Raw genomic sequence first — 6896 nt, 5'->3', positions numbered from 1 at the left:
AAATCATTCCCCAATTACACACTTCAACCTTTTATAACCACTATATGGTGTCATTATGATTTTATGGGTGAAAGGGACCTATCTTCTGAGAGCAGTCAGAAAGGCTCATAGTGGTGATCTTATAAAGTCTCCTGATGTTTTAACACTTACATCATGAAATATACAGTATATTGTGGCACCAGGAAAGGTGATGGATGTCTTTCTGCTGTGCTGTCCCTTCAGCGCCATTGGGGGGTTCAATGGCCTGCAAGAGATAGAGGACCATGTACAGGCATGTGTCTCTTTGCTATTCACTGCAGTTGGTACCCATCACCTAACTGTCAAGCTCTAAAACGGTCTTGCACTCAGGCCTTGTTGTGTTCCGGGCCAGATTCTGACTAGGTCCTTGAGAACAATGAAAATTGAGTCTTCCAAGTCGTACTACAGATTTTCTATTGGATTCAATTCAGGATAGTCACTGGTTTTGCCACATGATGATTTGGTTATTATTACCGTTTAGCCTGTTGTCATTTAGTCGGACTTTAACGACTAACACTGGGCCAAACAGGTGTGTCTGGCCTCCCCCTCTAGGCTTGGTTCCTCCTGAGATGTATTTATTTCTATTTTTGGGGGGGTTCAAGTTCAGTCTTTACATTTTTTTTCCTATTTTTGTAAAAAAATAAAATGTCTGTCACAGAGTTTTCTGCTAACTAAAATTAAATTAAAGCTGAATTGAATTGCTCTCAGGCAAGATGAGTTGTAAATGGTGATTTCGAAGCCTGTTTTAGGCAATTGACTGACTGGAATTCCTGCTGAAATTCGGCTGTGCCTCCTACCTTCCACCACACTTTGAGTCCTGCCTCTCGGCCCCAGCATGTGAAAAGCGCCCCCTTATCACCACACCTTATCTCTGGGGAGCAGTCTCCCAGGTGATATCATATGCTGGTCTTGTGCCAGACTTTTTAATTAGTAGATTAAAATGTTCTATTTCTTCCCTTGCCTGACAAGAAGACCTTCTGCACCACCTGTCTGTAGAATCAATTACATGGTTTTTAATAAAGAAACGTTTTTTGGTTATTAATTTATATTTGTACAAACAGTGAGCTTCATAGGTCTTGGGACTAAGAAATGTTTTCTCAATTTGGCTCTGTATTCCTCAATTCTAGATTTGTCTTCAAATTATTCACATGGTTAAAGTGCAAAGGGTATTGTTATACAATTTGGCTTCACTGTGTAAAGATTGCAGGATTTTTATACATAGTCCTCCATTTTAGGGCACCATAGCATTTGGGACATGTGTTTCTGCATGTTACATTTTTACCCTAGTGTAGGTATAACAGAGATTTCAGTATCTCATAATGATTTTTGGTTGCCATTGGTATAAGCGTCTGTCAACATGAGGACCAGAGTTGTGCCAATGAAATTCAAGAAAGCCACTATGAGGATGCGAAGCCAGAAAAAGCAGTCAGAGGCAAAATGTCTGCCAAACAATAGGGTTACCTGTTTGGAACATCATGATGAAGAAAGAGCACTGGTGAGCTCAGTAATCGCAAAGGGCCGAGGAAGACCTCTATAGTTGATGACCAAATAATTCTCACTACAATGAAGAAAAATCCACAAACACTTGGTACAACAGATCCGAAACACTCTTCAGGATGCAGGTGTGGATGAGTCAGCGTACTGAAGAAAGCTTCAGGAACAGAAATACAGAGGCTACACTGCAAGATCCTGGGGGGCACAATGTCTGGCGGTTTCCTTGCTTGCAATCAGCAGCCAATCAGCAAAACCGCAGCCTATGTGTTTATTCTGACTACATGTATGTACCCTTCAGCCAATCAGTTGCTTATTTTAATCACTTATTTGTGCAAAACACCCAAAACCAGCCAACACTGTGGCCTTCCAGGCCTGGAATCTGACTCCCCTCACCTCCATAAATACTTACATACCAATGTACAACTGAAAATTCCTGTTTGAATGTCTGACAATTTCAGGCTCTGATGGAAGCACAATGCTTACAGTTTCAAGGCTATATCTGTGTGTGCATGCATAGAGACATTTCACAAAGACTTATTGCAGATAAAGTCAATAAATAGACTAATAGGCAGACAGTCAGGTACCTTTTTAATGTTGACTTTATTGAGTTATCTGTCTTACAGGAATTGCCTTCACCATCATTGCACAGATTTTTATATTTGATTCAGAGTTCATCTTCTTACACTTCATAAGCCATTCTGAGTTTCTTTTTGAAATGCGCATGAATTATTCATATGGATGTATGTGTCAGAATTCATTGGGTTGCTTACTTCTCCGGTCTCTGCATTGATAATCTTTAAAGTGTTTTACATTTTATTCCAGATATTTATCACTTTAAAAAAAGCTTAGAATTATTTTCGCATTCTATTTTTCCTGTGTTGATTATTAATGCATTGTCACGAGCTAATAAGTAAATTCTCCATCCCCGAATGGAGAGCTCACACACTGCCACAGTGTCCCCACAATATCAAACATTGATTGGTTACCCCGGAATTTCTTACTCCAGTTCTGGAAGGCCGGTCTCTGTGATTACCTGTCAATAGGCAGCAGCTAACGTAAGCCTCTGAAACAGTGTGTGTGTGTGTGTGTGTGTGTGTGTGAGTGTGTGTGTGTGTGAGTGTGTCTGTGTGTGTCTCTTTAGCCATAAATGAATTAAGTGGTGACTGGGCAGACCGGGGCACTCCAGGACTGTAGATTGAGATTCCTGACTCAGCAGTTTCCAGTTGAGGGGGTCACTTAAAATTCTTTATTATTGTTACTGGTACCTTGAACACTCTTGTTTCTATGGATTTCCTGTTTAAGTTTTTTTTTTTTTTTTTGGCCAGTGAGTGAGTCAGTGGGAGAGTGCCCTGATGTAAAATCCAGCTAGGACCAGCTTGAAATGACCAGCTACCAGCTGTTTCAAAACACAGCTTGAGCTGGTCAAAGCATGTTGAGTATAGAGCTGTTTGAATTGGTCAACCAGCTATGACCTGTTTCAAAACCTAGCGTCAGCTGTTTTTTGCACTATTAACACGCACTATTATTATTATACATGGTACAGTAGGTTGACTAAGCACGCACGCTCTTTTATACCTATGCCCGGTTAATGACCCCCTAGTAGCCTAACCTGCATGCCTTTGAAAAACATTGGAAAAGTAAAACTGAAATATTATCAGAAAACTGCAGAAGTGAATTATCCATTTAATTTCAACAAATGCCAAACACCACTAACTCATAGAGAAAAAAAAAATATGCGAGACATTTTTAATACACGTAAAATTCACAAAGTTGGACCTAATCTAATCTGAATGAATCACTCAGTCCATATATTACCGCCATCATGAAATTGAACCATGGCGCTATGTCCCCAATGTTAATCAAACAAGGCTCGGGACAGCCGGGCCATAAGAAAGGCTAGTTTGCATTTCAAGCAGGGAGAACTCATCACTTCAAAGGCAGGGTCTGGCAACCATGCTTCCTATTTGGACATGATCAAAGCTTGGGGTGAACATTTCTCTGAACCACCTGATCTACGCCAGGCTTCCTGTGAATGATATGTGCACCTGTTACCAAACATCTGCTGGCTCGCATGAATCATAACATGCCGTATGTCAATTACATCTGCACCTTGCTTTGTTCACGACAGGTGAGCAGCTATTCTGCGTATACTGCTGAAAACAAGTAGGAAAAATTCTAAGACCCATAAACGACTTGAAAAATTGGCTTATGGTGCTGAATAACTCTGAGAAAGTATCTTCTTTCAATAATAAATAAAGAAATAATAATAAATAAGAAGAGGTAGGTAAATGGCAGTTCTGCCTCTTAAAATCTTGATCTTGTATGTGCAGTAATATTTACAGCTGCCCCTAGTGGTCAAAGAATTCCATACATATAATCAAATAATCAAAGTTTATTAAAGGATAGCCCCTTGAGACCATGATGAAACCAACATAAAACATACAGTATAATACAACAGACACAATCACATACAACATTCATGGGGCAGAACACAGCCATGTACAGCATGTGCTATGGGGCAGAACACAGAGCTGTGTTGCATTCACTTTTCAGGGTCTCCTTGCTTGGCAAGATTTGATTGGCAGATAAATCAATAAATGAAATTAAAAAATGCATGATCAACCATGGCGGTGCTTTCAGTGGCCAACACAGAAATGCAAATGAGGAAAGGGACAAGTTTTATCGTACACTCTTGTTTCAGACGAAAAAATAAATAAAAATGAGCGGAGTTAAAATGATGCATTTCTAAAAACTTGCAGTGATGCAATGTAATGCAAGCCTGACAGCTCCACACAGTCTTTCTGTTTGCCCGTCCTCTGTCCTGGTTTGCAACCCTCATTGGAGGATTAGAAGATTTAGCTCTTAAGATTTTCTTTTGTTGATTTGTCAGGAAGCGTCTGTATATCCACTCTAGTCGTGAGTAGAGTAAATTACGGCCTGTCCCACGTCCTTCCAAACTCGTTCTGGAGACCCCTGGGTATTCTGCTGTTCTGTTCCAGCCGAGCCCTTAATTCTTTAAGGTTATTGAGCTCATGTGCTTCCATCATTTTTCTGTTTGATTTACTCATAATGTAGGTTTGGCTCAGTGCTATTTCAAGGACTTGACTTTTCTTTCTTTAAAAAAAAAAAACGATTTCTTTGAACAATGAGAGCTCTAAGTCTGTCAAGAAATATGTCTGTATGTGTTTGTGAAATACTTTATGTCAGGAATGTGTGTGTTTATGTGTGTATGTGTGTGTGTGTGTGTGTGGGTAATGTCATACAATTAATAATTATGAATTCTAGTATTTTAGTATGCAGAAATATGCAAAATTATGCAAAAATATAAGCAACATTGTCAATCCTATGTATGTAAATAATATGCAGGGTATTGATCATTTAAGTCTCCCTGGGGAGAAGAGTTTAGCAAATAAATACTATAAGAAAAATGTTAAAATATGCAAGTGCAAGACATACAGAGGCCATGACTGCTGAACCCGCCACAGTGTGTCCATAGGGAGACAAACTAACACTTTCATTTATTTCTGAATCAAAGTTATGGATGGATGTTAAAGAAATCCAAGTTGTTCTGTTTACACAACTGTTTACACACAGCCCACTTTGAGAGGGTATATTCAAGATAACCAAAATGTTATGCGAACATTTTGAAAAAGAAGCTGGACTGAAATGCACATTCGAGCATTGCAGATATGCAATGAGAGGGTGATTGTGTATGACTTTCATAACGTGGCCAATTTGATAATTTAACACATTTAAATTATTACGCCACCAACAACCTAGCAAAGCCAACATTCCTACCCCCATGATACTCGCCCACAAAACATCTCCTGAGGGGTGCTGCAAGCTTAGCAAACTGCTCAACGGAAACTTCTGGATCAACAGATGGAACTTTCAAAATAACATAAAGTTCTGCCTACTGATTAAGCTCCACGTCTGCCTGGAATTGGCAAGGTTCAGCAGTCACACATTTGGCAGGAATAGATTGAATGAGAACATAATGGGCTTTGTGATAACAATGCTACTGTATATTACAGGGCCTGATGGCAGGTCTATAGGAAGCAACTGCTGACCACTGGACTACATACAGGTATTTATAGACTGACTGTAATAACTTCAGGAGTGCTCAACACAGGTTGCATATTCAACCTATAACCTCGAGGTTACCCTATTGGCCAGCAGAGGATGGGTATACCCCCTGTAACTGGGTTCCTCCCGAGATTTCTTCCCATTGAGTTTTTTTTTGCCAATGGTTGAGGGTTTTTCTCCCCAATAGGGATTTTTTTTTTTGGTATTTCCCCCTTTTTTTTCTTCCCTTCCGTCACTCTATAAAGTGTCTATATGACAGTCTTTTTGTGAAAAACGCAATACAAATAAATTAAATATTCAAAACGTTACAGCCCAAATACTATTCCCTCACACGTTCATATCTATGGACAATGTAGAGCAGTGGTCCTTACTCTTGGTCCTGAAGAGCTGCAGGGTGTGCTGGGGTCCTCACTCCTGGTCCTGGAGAGCCACAGGGTGTGCTGGGGTCCTCACTCCTGGTCCTGGAGAGCTGCAGGGTGTGCTGGGGTCCTCACACCTGGTCCTGGAGAGCCACAGGGTGTGCTGGGGTCCTCACTCCTGGTCCTGGAGAGCCGCAGGGTGTTCTGGCTTTCATTGTTACTCAGCACTTAATTTATCAATTAAAGCAGTTACACAGTTAACTAATCTCACCTGGTTTCTTGGGGCCGAATTGGTTGCTGATATTAAGGCTAAATAAAAAACCAGCTCACCCTGCGGGACCAGGAGTCAGGACCACTGATGTGGTGTTGCCAACTCCTTTAGACTGTGGGAGACCGTAGACATGGGAGAAACGTGCAAACGTGCAAACTGATGCTGCTGCAGGTGTTGCAAGGCGAGACAGTTTCCCTAACTATTCACGCTGGGTGCTCATCATTTTGATGATTTCCATCTGTTCATTCAATTTTCTGTATTTTTCTTCCTCTTTTCATACAGCTCTCTTTACAACTTCCATTGTTCATTCAGGAGGGCCGAGGACAAGTATGTGTTCTCCCCTGAAGCATGTGATGTCAGCTGCCACTTACCACATCAGAGCTTGCTCACAAGTGCGAAGGGAAGGCACTCCATGACCAGATCTACAGGTGGATTTGCATGCCTGGTGTCTTGGGGCTCATTCGTGCACAGGAACAGTGCCTTAACTGGATGACTCACCCTTCTTTCCTTTTATAATTGAACCCCTGAGATATTCACGCCAGTCAGCATTACCTCCGAATTACTTCCAGCTCTTCAGCGCCCCCTTCGCAAAACTACTGCCAAATCCATCGTGCCAAATCATCCTGTGGTCTGGAAAATGTGATGTGAACTTTTGTCTCCCTCTGCTG

The sequence above is a fragment of the Conger conger genome, chromosome 16 (genome assembly GCF_963514075.1).
Source record: "Conger conger chromosome 16, fConCon1.1, whole genome shotgun sequence".
In the NCBI taxonomy this organism is placed as follows: domain Eukaryota; kingdom Metazoa; phylum Chordata; class Actinopteri; order Anguilliformes; family Congridae; genus Conger; species Conger conger.
The sequence above is the reverse complement of the archived record's forward strand: the minus strand, read 5'-3'. Positions refer to the sequence as shown.